The 17,311-nt window shown below is 40.6% G+C and overlaps 1 long non-coding RNA gene across 3 annotated transcripts in view; it reads right to left on the bottom strand.

The window, feature by feature from the left end:
- The window catches only part of Gm20619 (predicted gene 20619), a 128,764-nt gene extending 119,550 nt beyond the window's left edge, over window positions 1-9,214 (bottom strand). For all 3 annotated transcript variants that reach the window (NR_136905.1, NR_136904.1, NR_136906.1), the window contains exon 1: window positions 9,096-9,214. This is a non-coding gene — a long non-coding RNA (predicted gene 20619). The remainder of the gene's footprint in view (window positions 1-9,095) is intronic.
- Window positions 9,215-17,311: the final 8,097 nt, after the last annotated feature.

The raw sequence follows: 17,311 nt of genomic DNA, 5'->3' as shown, positions 1-17,311 counted from the left end.
TGGGTCTGATTGACCATGAAGATTAGTCATCACACAAACTAAAATGAACTTGAAAACACTTCACTCACGGTTTAAGAGTGACTCACAAATCAACCTACCACTTTAGCCTATACATTTACTTTTTTCCCCTTTAAATGGTCATATAGTGGTTAACTGACCCCTTCACATGTATATGAGCAAGCTGTTCATGAAACAGGATAATTCTAAGTTTTAACTTCTATAGAAGAAATATACTAATCGCAAGGTACATTGCTTACATATGGCTTTTTTGTTTGATAACAATGTATTGTTTGATAATGAAGGTCGGCTTTTTTTCCAGTATCTTATTTACCTATGTGTTGATAAGCCATGTCAGACTATCTTTTCTGCAGAGTAAACTAAGCTTCTAAATACAAACAAAAGAATGTATTCTTTTGTGGCATTTTGTTGACAATAGATTTTTGTTCTGAGCAGAAATAAAGGGTTGTTTTGTTTTGTTTTGTTTTTTGTATTTTTTTAAAATAAGTAATGACTTCAACCACAGAAGAACATTTAAAGACAGCAATGTGTGGGTAGAAGTCTGGAAACAGTGGGGAACTTTTATTTTTATTGTGCTTTGTGAAAGACTTTTATACATATATATAAAGAATTAAGAGGCTGCTAAATATAAAATACTTTTCAAGATTTACAGCTTTTTAAAAATATGACTTAGAAGGTGATCATCCTTTGTCTCTTGGGGGATAAGTAAATGGAGAAAACGCTTATAGATAAATATATTTTCCAACTCAAAAAATAAAAGCCCATATATTCTTCACAGTTGTAGAAAACAGATTAATTCACTGCCATGGAGAACTATGGAATTTATTGGTTAGAATAATCATGTACTTTTTCAGTCAGTGAGCAAGCTGACTCACTGACACCTGAGAAAATACCTTGGGGTTATTCCTAGCTCGAGCCCCACCATGAGGGCTGCTGAAGGAGAGAGCTCAAGCTCCCTTGGGAACTCTGAGAACTCCTAAATCTCAAGGGCTTCCAAGTCTGACTTCAAGTGCCCACCCTCCATCCAGACCTCCTGGTGGGGTGCTGAGACACCAGGTGAAGAAGGGCTCACTCGTGCTCACATCCACAATCTCCAAACCCCCCACGACTCTTGAACGTAACTCTCGGTACTAAATTCCAGAGAACTGCATCTCAAGCCACCCATGACTGTCCTACAGTAGCCTTGGCCTCAAAACATTTCCTGCTACATTTCCCTTCCTCATTGCCATGGAGAAAATCGTGATGGGGCATGGAAAGCTAGTGTTAGGAGCCAAATACTACAGTCTATTTGAAAAGAACATTCTAATATCCTGCAGTTAAAAAAATAGTTTGGCTTGTAATCGTAAAAGCTGGCTAATGCCTTAGAAACTGCTCCTGCCCCCTCCCCCACCAGGAGACCACAGGATAGGCTACAGGATGGCAAAGAAGCTGAGAAACGCAGGGTCCCTCCCCAGTTAGAAGATGCAGGGTCTATGTTATGCTTCACTCAGCTATAGCCAAGGTCTTTGCGTAGCACAAAAGAGTAAGGCAGGGGATGGGAGAAATGGCTCAGCGGTTAAAGTACTTGCTGTTCTGCCAGAGGACCCAGGTTCTATTCCCAGCACCCACATGATAGCTCACAACCATCTGTAACTTCAGTTCCAGGGCATCCAGGGATCTTCTGGACCTGTATAGGCACCAGACACACACACATGGTGCACAGACATACACTCAGGCAAAACACTCATACACATGAAATAAAAATAAATAAATCTTTAGGTTAAAAGAAAAAAAAATGAAGCAAGAATGTCAAACAGTCCTTGCTTATATAAATCCCATAAAGATTAATTACAGTGATTAAAAGTTTTGATTATTCAGAACAGTTAGGAGCCAGGCTTATATCTTGTTAGTCTACCTAGTACATCAAATGTATGAACGCGTATTAATTTTAAAAAATGTTCTTGTTAGGCAATTCAGCTGGAAACAGTGGCTTCCTGCTTTCCTAAGTATGTGGGACGGACAGGGCGGGACAGGACAGACAGACATGGGCGTCTGCACAGAGCACTCAAGAACGAAGCAGAGAAAGATGAGTAGCAAAAAACAACTAAGGTAAAAGTGGGGCTGAATTCGAAGTCAAAATAAACTCACATCTGAAATGATGTGATTAATAAAGTAGCCAAAGAATAGTCCTCAGACATCAAAGTCACACAAGAGCGGGGCGTCTTCCAAAACACCACGTGGGATGAGGGATTCGTTTTCCTGTACCAACTGCAACAATATACACAAAGCTAGTCTTCCATTCTAGTCATAACAAAATTTGCTTGAAACATATACAGAGCGAAGGAAAGAATTTTGGTTTTGAATATTGAGAATTTAAGAAGAGAAAAATTATTTTCTCTGAAGGCTAACTGTAGTAGATATGTGTGTATGTATATAAGTGCACACTGTTTGTGTGTGTGTATTTCTGAAACTAAGTAAAATTTCTTTTTCTTTTATTTCGAGAGCTTAAAATAATTTCATAATCCAGCAACTGTTTTTAGAAGGTGACTGTAAGTGTTCACATTAATAGGCATCCATTTAATGGAGATAAAAGAACAAAAAGAGAAGTTTTAACTGCAGTATTTCTTTTCTTTCTTTCCTTCCTTCATTTCTCTTTCCTTCTTCCTCCCTTCCTTCCTTTTTCCTTTTCTTCTTTTTTTAATAAGAAAGGGTTTCCTGGGTGAATTGTGGATAGCCTGGGGAAACCAATAGGTAGTGTTCTCTGTAGATTAATGCTGTTCGCAAAGCTCCAGGCTAAGCTTTAGATCTGTATATGACAATGACAATTCACTTTAAGTTTTTCACTATGACTGTTAACTAAATTAAGTGAAATCTTCTTCATAAGATGAACTTTCCTTCTTTTTAGAGGAAAACTCTTTAACCAGGTGATCAAACCTGACAACCCTAGTAATGGGACAGATTATCTATCCTGTTACAACCCTAGAAGTAATGCCATGTATCATGGCTGGGGTCAGGACAAAAGAGATGGATCAGTGGTTAAGAACACTGGCTGCTCTTCCAGAGATCCTGAGTCCAATTCCCAGCAACTTCATGGTGCCTCACAACCATCTATAATGAGATCTGGTTCTCTCTTCTGGTGTGAATGAAGACAGAGCATTCATAAACGTAATATATAATCTTTTAAAATGTATCATGGAACTTATATAGTTCTCATTAAAATATTTAATTTGTATACAACTACAAGAAAAATATCAAAGAATACTTTCGTTCCCTAAAGCAATGGGAAGTTATGCTTTCAAAAATAACATGCATGGAAAAGAGAGACTCTTCTATTGAACGTAAGAGCCACATGTAGCCAGGCATAGTGGTACATCCATTTAATAATAGCGTTTGGGAGGCAGAGGCAGGTAAATCTCTGTGAGTTCAGCTTAGTCTCTATAGTGAGTTTCTGTGTGGCCAGCTTAGTCTCTATAGTGAGTTTCAGGACAGCCAGGACTGTATAGAGAAAACCTGTCTCACAAAAGAGAACCATATGCAGCAGATAATATTGGAGATCAAAAATAATTTTAATAAAGCACATTTGGAAGACAACTGGAGAAATGTGAATTCTATATAAGATAAGGATTCTATGTAAGATGTTATTTATTTGATATTCCATTACTGAGATTGTTTTAAAAGAGATTGTCTTCCTCGAAAATTCAGTGAATTATTTAGGAGTCAAGTGTTATGATTTCTATAAGTTGCCTTCTATCATATATGCATGCATGTATGTATACATATACATATACATGTATATATTCGCACATATATATACACATACATACATACATACATACATACATACATACATACATATGTGTATGTACATGTACACAGAGAAACATTAACAAATGTTAGGAATTTGTCAATCTCAGTAAAGTTGAATTTTCACTTCATTCTTTGAACTTCTCAATAACTTTGAAATTGTCAGAGACATTAAATTACAGAAAAAAGATATAAGAAAAATTTCTTTTTACAGAGTATTTTGTATAATGCATGTAAAGGAATGATGGGATTAGACTATTTTCATTTTGTAATTTAAGAGTTGTTCATCAATTGGCATAAAGGAAAAAGTACTGGTTACTATATGGTTTTTAAAAGAACATACTGGTTCTGGATCTATTAACTATTCACTCACTCACACTCATACCATATATATGTATGTATATATAAATATATGTATATATATTACTACTTATAAATGTATGATATAAATACTCTATATCAGCTATTCAAAATAACAGCAGAATACTCAAACATCTCATGAAATCACATAGTGCTAGCATGTGGAGCCAAAGCTATGGGTTCAGTTGACAGAGACTGCAGCTCAGTCATTTCTAACATAGAGCTATGCACAGGCTATGGTCCAGAACCACCCTTTGAGAACAGCTTCTTTAGACCAACCTAGATGAACTACGAAGGACAGAGGGCTATGTTAGCTACAGCCATGAAGATGTTGTTAATAAAATCACATTTTGCACATCTAAAATATATAAAAAAAAAAACTTCTATGTTTCTTAAATAAATGTGTTGCAATTAAAATTAAAGATGAAAAAAAGAACCCCATCACTCAAAAGAGATAAGGTACATCTACTGATTATAATTTGTATAATTGTACTATAAACACCTTTTTAAAGAATTATAAGGAAAAGATATTAAAAATAGTTTGTGTTTTAATTGTAAAAATACTACATAGTACATAATGGACATATATGTTTAAAATAACTGCAAAAGGAAGCCTTGTGCATGCATAGATCACCAGCTTGAGAAAGACACTGTGATCTGTGCCCTATAAAAACCATTTCCCCTTACCAGTCCTTGAAAATGAGCATCCTGCCTGATTATGGCTGTCTCCTGAGAGTCTCTGCCACAGCCTGACAAATACAGAGGCAAATGCTCACAGCCAACCATTGGACTGAGCAAAGGGGTTCCTGATGGAGGAGTTGGAGAAGGGACTGAAGGAACTATGTTGCAGCCCCATGACGGGGAGCAACAGTGTCAACAAGCTAGAGCCCCTGGAGATTCCAGGGGCTGAACCACTAACCAAAAACTACACATGGAAGGACCCATGGCGCTGGCCACATAATTGGCAGATGGCCGTGTTGGACATCAGTAGGAGGAGCGGCCCTTGGGCCTGAAGGGGTTTGATGCCCCAATATAGGGGAATGCCAGGGCGGGAAGACCTGAGTGGCTGAGTGGCTGAGTGGGTGTCGGAGCACCCTCATAGAGGCAGGGGGAGTGGGGAGGTGAAATAGGGATTTCTGAAGGGTAGACCTGGAAAGGGGAAAACATTTGAAATGTAAATGAAGAAAATATTAAAAAAAAAAAAGTGGACTGTGCCCAAAGGAGGGGGGACAAAAGAAAGCACTCTACAGAACCACATTTTACTGTCCTTTTGTTTTTGGTTTTTTGTTTGTTTGTTTGTTTGTTTGTTTTTTGTTTTTTGGAGACAAGGTTTCTCTGTATAGCCCTGGCTGTCCTGGAGCTCACTTTGTAGACCAGGCTGGCCTTGAACTCAGAAATCCACCTGCCTCTGCCTCCCGAGTGCTGAGATGTGCGCCACCACGCCCGGCTTACATTTTACTGTCTTAACAGTACTTTTTCCCCTTTGGAGATTTGTCCCTTTTTTGATTAGCTTACTTCATCATCTTACCAACATCATTGCTGTTTTAAATAACTTTTTATCAAAACAAAGAAAAATGTATTCATGTCCAATCTTATTTGCCCCAAATGCTGGCAACAGTATAGATCAACCAACTTGCCATTCACTGCTGGTGGTGACTGTTAGGCCCAAAAGAAACTGCAGTTCCCTGAACTTCTAAAGCCAAAAACCAGTTCAACTACAAAAATGAGCTTAACCTGTATAATCCAGAAGGCTTTCTAGCAGTTAGATTAAAGACCCAGGAGCCTGTGAACTAGGTTTCCCTCTAAGAAGTCATTTCCCTTACCCATGGGAAGGGGCATATTGCTACCTACTGCACCTATCAGCGTATCAAAGGCATGCTGGCCTTGGTATCACAAGTACATGTTATTCAAAGCTCATGCTAACATCTGGCCCTTCTCACCTCCTCCTCTACAATAAACTCCTTATAACCCATGAGTTTTCTTCCCCACAGCTAATCATTCTCCTTAAAAGCCAGCTATGTCCTGTGTGTGTGTGTGTGTGTGTGTGTGTGTGTGTGTGTGTGTGTGTGTGTGTGTGTGTCCCTGTCTCGCTGTCTCTGTCTCTATTTCTGTGTCTCTCTCTCTGTTTTCCTCTCTCTGTTTCCCTGTCTGTCTCTGCCTCTCTGTCTCTGTCTCTCTCTGCCTGATTCTCTTACCATTTTCTCCATTCTCTCTCCTTTGTTCTTCTGTTCTCTCTTGCAGATGACACTTTCCATGTCTAGTCTACTGGCCTCGTTTAGTCTACTTGTTTCTCTTTCTGCTTCAACTACTCCAGAGGCCTCTGGCTGTTCTCTTTCGAATAGCTTCAATAAAAAACCTTCCCCTTGGAGCTGTCATTTTGTCAGTTTAAACAGTGTCAGAAATGATACAGCTACTTTTGAAGTCAGTTTAGGAGCTAACGCAATCTTAAATATACTGTAGTTTATCTTATAGAACGCAACAATTGAGCTCCTTCAGAGTTGCCAGAAAAAGTCAGAAATTTACAGCCACCCCAAAACTTTCACACAGATGTCTTGAACAGCCGTATTTATCATTACAAAAACCTGAACGAAATTAAGGCAATTTTGTATTCGGTATATGGGCAAACAAACAAGGTGCACTCAGAGAATGAAATGGGTTTTTTGGTGCTACAAAAACCAGGACAGCCATCAAGCCATGAGAAGACACACAGGAAACTTCACTGCATGTTACTAGTGAAAGAAGGCAGTGTAACAAGCCCATGTTCTGTGTGATTCTGACTACATTACATTCTGGAAACAAGAAGCTGTGACAGTAATAAAAGAGCATGGACTCAGGATAGAAATAGAAGTATATGTGTATCTGTAGCACAGAGAAGATATGAATGAAATAGAATCTTATTATGTAGTCCAAGTTGGTTGTGGGCTGATGCTCGCCATGCCTCTCAGCCCCCAAGTAATGCAGTTACTGACCTATGAATTCCACAGGAGAATCTTGGCTTAGGGAAAAATCCTGATAGTATAACAATGTACTCATGTATTATGCATTGGTTGTATTCTTAGGTTGTGCAGTAGAATACACAGCATCAGAGTGAATCCTAGAGGTTTGTGAGTGCTAACCATTGGGCTATATTAACGATAGGTCCTTCTAGTTGAATAAATGCATTTCTATAGTAGCAAATGTTGATAACAGGTAAGGTTATAATTGTGTATATATTTATCCCTGGGGGGAAGAAGGTTTATGGGAAATCTTTTCATTTTTTCAATTCCGTTATGAACCTAAAAACCATTCTAAAACAAATGTATAAAAAAATTTAAACCTTTAGTGGCACATGCCTTTAATCCCAGCACTTGGGAGACAGAAATAGGTGGATCTCTGTGAGTTTGAAGTCACCCTGATCTACAATGTGAGTTTCAGGGCAGCCAGAGCCTACAGTGAGGCCCTGTCTCAAAACAAATAAGATGTTTTGGTGATGCACCAACCTCTACCACTGATTTCCTTTGTATTTTTGCAGCGACAATGTGTGCACATGGATACATGCCATATGCTTATATGTGGAGCCTTTTTTCCCATCTGGTAAAATATTTTAAATATTATCTCTCAAAGGTACACAACTGTAAATGCCAATAAGCATCTTTTTGTATGAATGGACCCTAAACTTATATGTCTTTTCCCATTTCCATTTATACAAATGTTACATACACATATTTTCAAGAGAACTTAGCAAAAGATGTCTTGGTCAATTTAAATTTTATCTTGATGCATTCTAGAAAATCCTGGAGATTCTAGGGTAGATCCCCCTGTGGGCTTCTCTGTGGAAAATTGCCTTAATTAGATTGACATGGGAAGATCCACCCTGAGTATGATTGGCACCAGTTTATGGGCTGGGCTCTGAACTAGGTGAAAAGGGGAGGGGAGGGGAGGGGAGGGGAGGGGAGGGGAGGGGAGGGGAGGGGAGGGGAGGGGAGGGGAGGGGAGGGGAGGGGAGGGGAGGGGAGGGGGGAGAGAGGAAGTGGGGGAGGGGAGACACGGGGGGGGGTGCAGAGGGAAGGAGAGAGAGAAGAGGAGGCAAGCACAAGCTAATCACTAGCACTCATGCAGTAACTCATTGCTCTCTGGGTTCCATGTGATGGGCCTTCCTTGATGTCCCCACAGGGATGGACTAACCTGGAACTGTGAGCAAAATAAACACTCTCTCCCCTAAGTTGCTCTTGTCAGAGCACGGAAGAAATGAAACTAAAGGAATTATATGTTTCCACTAATTTACATATAAGCACATATGAATCTGTCTTACCATTGTAAAGATATAATCTAAGGTGTCTACATCCTCAAATGAATGTCTATATAAACATTTAACTGATAATGGGAAGAGATAAATACTAAATGGCCCTTGTCCTTGTATGCCCTTGAAAAAAATTTAAAAAGAAGAGAAACTCTCCAATTTTTTTTCTGGACGAGTTCATCAAAAAGCATACCACAGAGTAATTTATTCATGATTTCTTAAGTAATTCAATTAATTTTTAAGGTTTACAGATATTTTATAGACTTTTAAATAGGAGAGTAAATGGCCATTAAAATAGCAGGATAAATATTATCAGGAGGAATTTGTGAACACAAAGAGTGTAGTTTGAAAATGATGCTTTCTAAATTTTACACCATTTAGTTCAGGGCATCTCCCATTCACTTTACCTTGCAGTACTTAAAAGCATTTTCTGGGTCCTTTGTGAAATACTGAAGATTACTGAATGTATAACTTATTTTTGCAAATCAAATGTTTCTTTAAAATTCAACAATTTCAATGAGGTTTAATTAGGCAGAGAAGTGGTTCAGAACTCATTTTAAAACATGCATGATAATTAACGAACATCAAAGCGTATTGTCAGAATCTGAGCTGTAAACAACTGACTGTTAATGATTTAACAAATTCCAAATATTACCAGATAGCACAGAGAGCTGGAGCCTGTGGTTTCGATGGGAGTGCAGAGTGAGTGAACGCTGCTCGATCCCTCCTTTCAAAGAGGAGACACTGAATGTGCCGTTGCAAAGGTCAAAGTTCATGCACTCTGAGAGCTGAGTTAGACGTCATCACATAACTACACTTCCTTAGCCAAAGTCACATGGCAGCCAACAGACAGAACTAGGAAGACTGTCTCTAAGCTTCCTGTCCTGTAACATTTTTGACAGGGCAAGTGGTTGTAATCTTGAGAATCATAAGCCATGGGGTATACTATACCAGTACACGAGGAAAAGAAAATCCTTTAATTCAGGACTGCATAAGCTAATGGAAGGGCGCACACTCGTGATGAGAAAGTGCGCTGCATACGTGTTAGAGGTCCTTTCTTGCCTGAGCTTGTGAGGAGTGGGGTGGGGGTGTGTTTCACAGGTCATCGCTGCCCTGAGCTGTATCACACTTCAATTGCAATGATCGTTTTCTGTGATTGTGCTACCCTTTGAGGTTGTCTTGGTTTTGTTTGAGGCAGGGCTCTCTACATAGCCCTGGCTGTCCTAGAACTTATGTAGTTCTATGACTGGCTGGCCTCCGATTCACAGAAATCCAGCTACCTCCTGAAAGGTGGTATGAAGGCATGCACTGCCATACCACGCCCCTTTATTGGTATATTTGTTTGTTTGTTTTTGTTTTTCGAGACAGGGTTTCTCTGTGTAGCCCTGGCTGTCCTGGAACTCACTTTGTAGAGCAGGCTGGCCTCGAACTCAGAAATCTGCCTGCCTGTATCTTAATACCAATATCCGCGACTGAGCCCAGGATCGCATGTGTTTCACAGTTGAGCCGCCATAGTTTCGAGAGCGCGACCAGCCCGAAGCTGCACCAGCTGAAACCTGCACGGGCCAAGAGAAGAGCCGGTTAGTTTGGTGCTTCGCACAAATAGAAATCCCTCGCTCAGAATTCCCCAAGTTCAAAGTATTTATCTTTCTGGGAATTCTGAGGTCACTTTAGACGGGAGACCCCTTTCGTGGAAGCTTGGGGAACTTAAATATCCGAAATTATAGCATGCTTTCCTGGAAAAGGAAAATAGTAGCGCCCAAAAATTCCATGGAAGTGCTTGTGGCTGTGAGGATGGCGGTTTCGCTCGAAGCTTGAAACCACACAGAGCTCCTCGCCTGTTTGTTGCATTCCTTCTCATGGGGATGAGGAAACTTTCAAATAAAAGATCACTGAAATTAAACACATCTGGAAAGAAGTAGACCAAAACTATTTACAGCCTCTGGGTGGTTGTGTTAGGAGTTAGTTAGCCGTATTGTTTCTGCATACATCGCCTATGTTTCCTACACGAATTTCTTTTATATTCAGAAATTATGTAATTCATCTATAACTGTATACAACTCCCAGACTATTAGGAAAGGAAATAAATTCAACTTTTCTGGATACATAGATAGAAAATACTTGCAATGTCCTTTGACAAATTGAAATTCAGTGGTGTGTGTGTGTGTGTGTGTGTGTGTGTGTGTGTGTGTGCATATATGTGCAGATACACTAGGGGTCTAAAAGATTCCTCGGAACTGGAGGCATAGGTGTTAGTGAGAAGCCCTGGCTTGTAAGCTGGAATCTGGTCCACAGTCCTCATAATTAGGCAACAAAAGCTTTAAGCAAAGAGCCATCCCTTCAGCCCTGGACATTCTTTTACACACTTCAACCTATGAGTAAGCTGAAGAACTGCTTCACAAACCCATCTTATAACAAATCTTCCTTGAGCAGCTACTAGGTGGTGCCAGGCAGCTTTAGATCTAGGAACTACAGCCCTGAGAAGAACAGGGAAAATTCTTCAGTAGGTAAAATAGCCCAAGTGCTTGCTACATAAGCATGCAGATCCATCGGAGTACCAAACATACACACACACACACACACACACACACACACACACACACACACACACAGATGCATTCAATCATGTCTGTAACACTAGCTCTGAGTAGGACGTCTGGGGAGAAAGGCAGATTCTAGGAGCTGGCTGGACAGCCAGTATGGTGTAATGGCAAGATCCATGTTGAGTAAGAAACACACATTAGGAGAATTACTAAGGAAGATATTTGACATTGGCCTTGAGTCTATAAACACGTGCATACTCTCAAGCACACCAGCATACACATATGCACACACATGCATACAATACATCACACACACAATTCTTCCCTTTGTGAACTTCTTTTCATCTAAATAAATAAATAAATAAATAAATAAATAAGCAAACCACCCTGCAGTGGTGGCACACACCAACACTTGGGAGCCAGAGGCAGGTGAGTCTCTGAGGTCTAGGCCAGCCTGGTCTACAGAGCACATTCCAGGACAGCCAGGGCTACACAGAGACACCGTGTCTTAAAACAAAACCAAACAAATGAGTAGACCAAAAATTGCAATAAATGAAGTTAAAATCAATAAGCACAGCAGAATGTATTAAATAGTCCTAACTAACCAGGAAATAAAGCAGGGCAGAATAAAGTTCTGAGAATAAGGGCATCTGGGAAGGTTTTAAGAAAGGGAGTGAGAAGAAGATGTCTCTGGATATACTCTGAAGGCAAGGCAAACGGGATTTGTTTATGGGTTGAATGCAGTTTTACAGAAAGAGTTATTGCTGACTCAAAAGCCCAAGACTGAGCAACTAAAACTCTGGAATTGCTTCTGTCCAAGCCAGGGGGAGACTACAGCAAAGCAGGATTGAGATGGATGCCCTGGGGAGCTCGTCTGTGGCAAGCTAAGTTGGAGGTGCTTGTCCTCTGCCAAAGCAGAGGTGTTAAATTCACCGCTGGAGACATTCAGTGGGTGTTCCAAGGAGCAGTTTGACTTGGAGATAACTAAGGAACTTGCACATGTGTAGATGACACAGAAATCTGTGGAAGCAGACAGGAGCTGCAAAGCCTGAGTGTATTGGTTATTTTTCTCATCACTGTGATAAACTATGTGATGAGATCACACTAATGAATAAAGGGCTCTTTGGGGTCACTGTTTGAGCCTACATTACAGCAGCAAGAGCATGAGACAGCTGCTTACACTACCCCTTCAGTGTAGCAGCAGAGAAAGGTGAATGTCAATCAAGGCTCCAGTAGCTTTTCTCCTTTATAGTCAGAGACCTCAGGCCATGGGAAGTTGCTTACCCACATTTAGCACAGACCTTTTTCACTCTGTTAAGCCTTCCGGGTAAAATCTTTCATAGTCAGTACAGAGGTGATTTTTCCATGGTGATACATCACCCCCAAAAGTAACCATTACATTGTACAAGACTAGATCAATAAGAACAAAAGCTCAGCGGTCAACCCCAGGAATCTCTCTCCTACCTCTGTATATGAGATGATGAGGATATTCTATGAGAGTCTCCTGGGGACAAGTGAAGAACATGGCTCAAGACAGAAGACATGTCCTGTTGGTGGTAAGTCCAATGTCGCTAAGGGCAGTTGTGCAGAAGGCCAATTATTTCTAAGCAGTGTTTGTTCCGGATTACAGCTATCCATAACAGCCAGGCCAGATAATAAGTGTTTTAGAGGACAAAGGATAATGAGCTAAGGATGGTTACAAACATGGGGTTCCCTGAGCACCGACCGGCACCACTGCTTTCTGGCTATGTTACACAGAAACAGATTTCCAGAATTAGCCAAGTCACTCCTAGCTTCCCTATCTGAGAGATGGAAATAGTATGAGTATTCTTACTCTATTGCTATGTGGTATGATGGAAATAAAGTCTTTACTCTAACCCTAACCCTAACCATGTAACACTAACCCTAACATTAACCCTAACCCTCTAACCCTCTAACCCTCTAACCCTAACCATAACCATAACCATAACCATAACCCTCTAACCCTAACCCTAAACCCCTAACCCTAACCCTCTAACCCTAACCCTCTAACCCTAACCCTAACACTCTAATCCTAACCCTAACTCTCTAATCCTAACCCTAAAACTAACCCTCTAACCCTAACCCCCTAACCCTAACCCCCTAACCCTAACCCCCTAACCCTAACCCTCTAACCCTAACCCTAACCCTCTAACCCTAACTCTCTAACCCTAACCCCCTAACCCTAACCCCCTAACCCTAACCCCCTAACCCTAACCCTCTAACCCTAACCCTCTAACCCTAACCCTAACCCTCTAACCCTAACCCTAACACTCTAATCCTAACCCTAACTCTCTAATCCTAACCCTAAACCTAACCCTCTAACCCAATAACCCTAACCCCCTAACCCTAACCCTCTAACCCTAACCCTCTAACCCTAACCCTAACACTCTAATCCTAACCCTAACTCTCTAATCCTGAACCCTAACCCTCTAACCCTCTAACCCAAACCCTAACCTTAACACCCTAACCCTAACCTTCTAACCCTAACCCAACATTAATGCTCTTTTTTTGACTAAATGGAATAGTTTTTAAGGTCAGTCTAATGGGTATATAAAGGCAGTCTCAAAGGAATCCTGAATTCTATGAAATTAGTCCTTAATAAATCAGTTTCTTAGTTTTCCTTTTTTTAGTGTGTGTGTGTGTGTGTGTGTGTGAGAGAGAGAGAGAGAGAGAGAGAGAGAGAGAGAGATGGATGTGCATGAAGGTTCACATGTGTTACAGAGGACAGAGGTTGGCTTCAGTTTTCTACCTCCATTGCTCTCTTCCTTATTTTGTGAGAAACAGTCAATCCCACTGAAGCTGGCGCCTATTGATCAGGTAGGCTTGTTTGCAATAAGCTCCAAAGGTCTTCCTCTCTCTACACTCTCAGAGTTTTGGGGTTACAGATGTGTGCCACTGCATTTAGACTGTATGTGGGTGCTAGAGCTCTAACCTCTGGACTTTAGTCTTATACATCAGACACCCTTCCTGGGTCTCCTTTCCTTCTTTTTACTCAGTTGATAATTTAAAACTTAGTGTCTTGCTATATAATCAGGCTGTCCTGGTATTGTGGCCTGACCTCAAATTCACAATCCTCCTCCCTCTTGTGGGCAGGTGCAACTGTAGCTGTATTTCTTGCTAAACTGTCTTCTTGCTAAACTCTTAACTCAGTTTCTCCAACAATAATAACAAAAAATAATATTTTAAAATAACTGGCTTATACTCTCTGAAGTCTTAATGTCCAGAAAGGTTTAGGTCGGCAGGATGCTGGCAGCAGTGCGTGCCTTTAGACCTAGCACTCAGGAGTCAGAGGCAGGCAGATCTCTGAGTAAGAAGCCAGCCTGGTCTACAGAGTGAGTTCCAGAATAGCCAGGGATACAAAGAGAAACCCTGTCTCAAACAAAACAAAACAAAACAAAACAAAACAAAAAAAAAACAAAAACAAAAAACAAAAACAAAAACAAAAACAAAAAACCCCAAATGAACAAGAAACCAAGAAGGAAAAGCTTAGGAAGGTTCTATGTCACACCATAGTAAGAGCCAGTCATAGTGCTGATCCAGCACTTCAAATGTCAAAATGAGAGGAGGTCTGGCCCCTGGCAGTGTGTGTTCAGCTAGAACAGCACAGGGAGACCTAGAAGAGAGAGAGAGAGAGAGACAGAGAGAGAGAGAAAGAGAAAGAGAGAGAGAGGAATGGGGAGAAAGAGAAAGAAGAACTAATACAATATGTGATCCTTGGCAGATCCTGTGTGGTTGAGTAAGAAATTTTATAAGGCCATAAAAGTGCCAATCAACAAATTTAACCCATATATTACAGAATATATAGTTAATAAGTCAAATATTCAGAATTAGATAATGGGTACATAAATATAAGCAAATACCCTTGATTTACAAGGAAAAAAACATATATAGGAGAAAGAAGAAGAGAATGAAATTAAAATATTAGAAGTCACTTAATATTGATAACTGGTATAGAAGAATATTTCGGTCTTATTTTTTGTGATACGTTTGAAATATTTTCAGAGTAAAACATATCCTTCTTAATCCCGCTAAGTATGCTGTCAACATTGTGTTTCTTTCTCAGGTCTGCTTTGGGACAATTTATGTTCATGTACATTTTATATATTCTCTTATACATGGTAGATTCCACAATGAAAACTTCAACAAAAATAATAAAATAAGAATTCTACATGACAGCATTTGTATACAAATGAGTTGCTATAATTATGAAGCTGCCAATGTTAGATTTGTGTACTTCATTAGTTAAATACACACACACACACACCATGACAATGACAGTGACAACAATGGTGAAAGAATGTGTTATATTGATGATTTAAATGTAAGAGACATAATCACAAGTCAACAGAAACAGATGGCCTCTAAATACTCGAAATGCATTGACACGAGCCAAGAGAAGCACATTTTTTACATAACTGCAACAAGGATGAAGGAGCCCAGGGACAAATGGTGACCTCGTACCCAGGTCTCAGAAACACTGCTTAAGGCTGAGCTCTGCACAGCTAGTATGTCATTCCACAGCTAAAGGACAGAAGGCACTGCACCCTGGGTTTACATACCCTGGGAACAACTTAGATCTCCAAGCTCAGTATCACAGAACATCTTGTTCTAGGGGAATGAGAACACTGCCTGGCTGTCCCTGCATTTCCTCTTCAGTTTCGAATGTTGCATTCTCTGTACACTGAGCACTAGGGATACAAGCGAGAAGAGCTCATTCAGCCCGGATCATCTGCCGACCTAGCTTCCTGCATTCTACAACCTCCAGGAATGCCACAATCCCCCTGACTTCTCACTTCAATCTGTAAGATCCAGTGTGGACTTCCGGAAGTGAAAGATGATAATGGTGTTCCTTTAATATTCTAATCTTGTAGCAATTTCTTACAGCAGTAAAAGAAAGCTAGTACACCAAGATGCCTACATAATTTTCTGCCATATTTATTTCTAGCTAGTACTGTTGCTTGTTTGCCTGCTTCTTCTCACCACTCCATCCCATACCTGAGGGTATAAGAAGAAGGGCGTCCTCAGATTGGACCCATTCTCTCGTAGGAGCTCTACAAATATATGGATCTTTGTGTAATCACATGAATGCCTGGCTGAGGTGCCAGAGATTCTGAGCACAGTGTCCTTCTGCTGTAATCATGGAATTTGGCGATGTGCACAAGAGATACTGGGCACCAGTGGCCTGCCCTACAGAAGAGCCCAATAACATGGGAACTGGGTTCCATTTATTGTGTTACCCAGACTTTACTCTTCTACTTAAAAGGGCTTCCTTGTTACCCAGATTGGCCTCAGACAGGCAGCTTTGCCTCTGCCGCCTGAATGCTGGGATTACAGGTGTGTGCCACTATACTCAGAAAGATTCCATTAAATATGAGAGTGCTTTTTACCTCTTTCCATGAGAGTGAGTAGGTATGGAATTTTGCTAGTATGTTTAAATATTTGGGATTCCGGAACTCTAGAAGAGAGCACTATGGGTTAAGGAGAGGAGTTTTGGGCAAATATCCACTTATCAGTGAGTACATATTGTGTGAGTTCCTTTGTGAGTGGATACCCAAGATATAAGATACAATTTGCTAAACACATGAAACTCAAGAAAAATGAAGACTGAAGTGTGGACACCTCCTTAGAATTGGGAACAAAACACCCATGGAAGGAGTTACAGAGACAAAGTTTGGAGCTGAGACGAAAGGATGGACCATCTAGAGACTGCCATATCCAGGGATCCACCCCATAATCAGCTTCCAAACGCTGACACCATTGCATACACTAGCAAGATTTTATCGAAAGGACCCAGATGTAGCTGTCTCTTGTGAGACTATTCCAGGGCCTAGCAAACACAGAAGTGGATGCTCACAGTCAGCTATTGGATAGATCACAGGGCTCCCAATGGAGGAGCTAGAGAAAGTACCCAAGGAGCTAAAGGGATCTGCAACCCTATAGGTGGAACAACATTATGAACTAACCAGTACCCCGGAGCTCTTGACTCTAGCTGCATATGTATCAAAAGATGGCCTAGTCGGCCATCACTGGAAAGAGAGGCCCATTGGACATGCAAACTGTATATGCCCCAGTACAGGGGAACGCCAGGGCCAAAAAAATGGGAATCGGTGGGTAGGGAAGTGGGGGGGAGGATATGGGGGACTTTTGGGATAGCATTGGAAATGTAATTGAGGAAAATATGTAATAAAAAATATTTAAAAAAAAAAAGGAGAGGAGTTTTGGACTCAGTGGATTGCATTGAGATCCTGACTCCACTACTTTGGTGTCATAAGATAATATCTCTAGACATCGTTTCTTCATTAGAAAA

Source organism: Mus musculus, chromosome 6 (genome assembly GCF_000001635.26).
Source record: "Mus musculus strain C57BL/6J chromosome 6, GRCm38.p6 C57BL/6J".
NCBI lineage: Eukaryota > Metazoa > Chordata > Mammalia > Rodentia > Muridae > Mus > Mus musculus.
The sequence above is the reverse complement of the archived record's forward strand: the minus strand, read 5'-3'. Positions and strand labels throughout refer to the sequence as shown.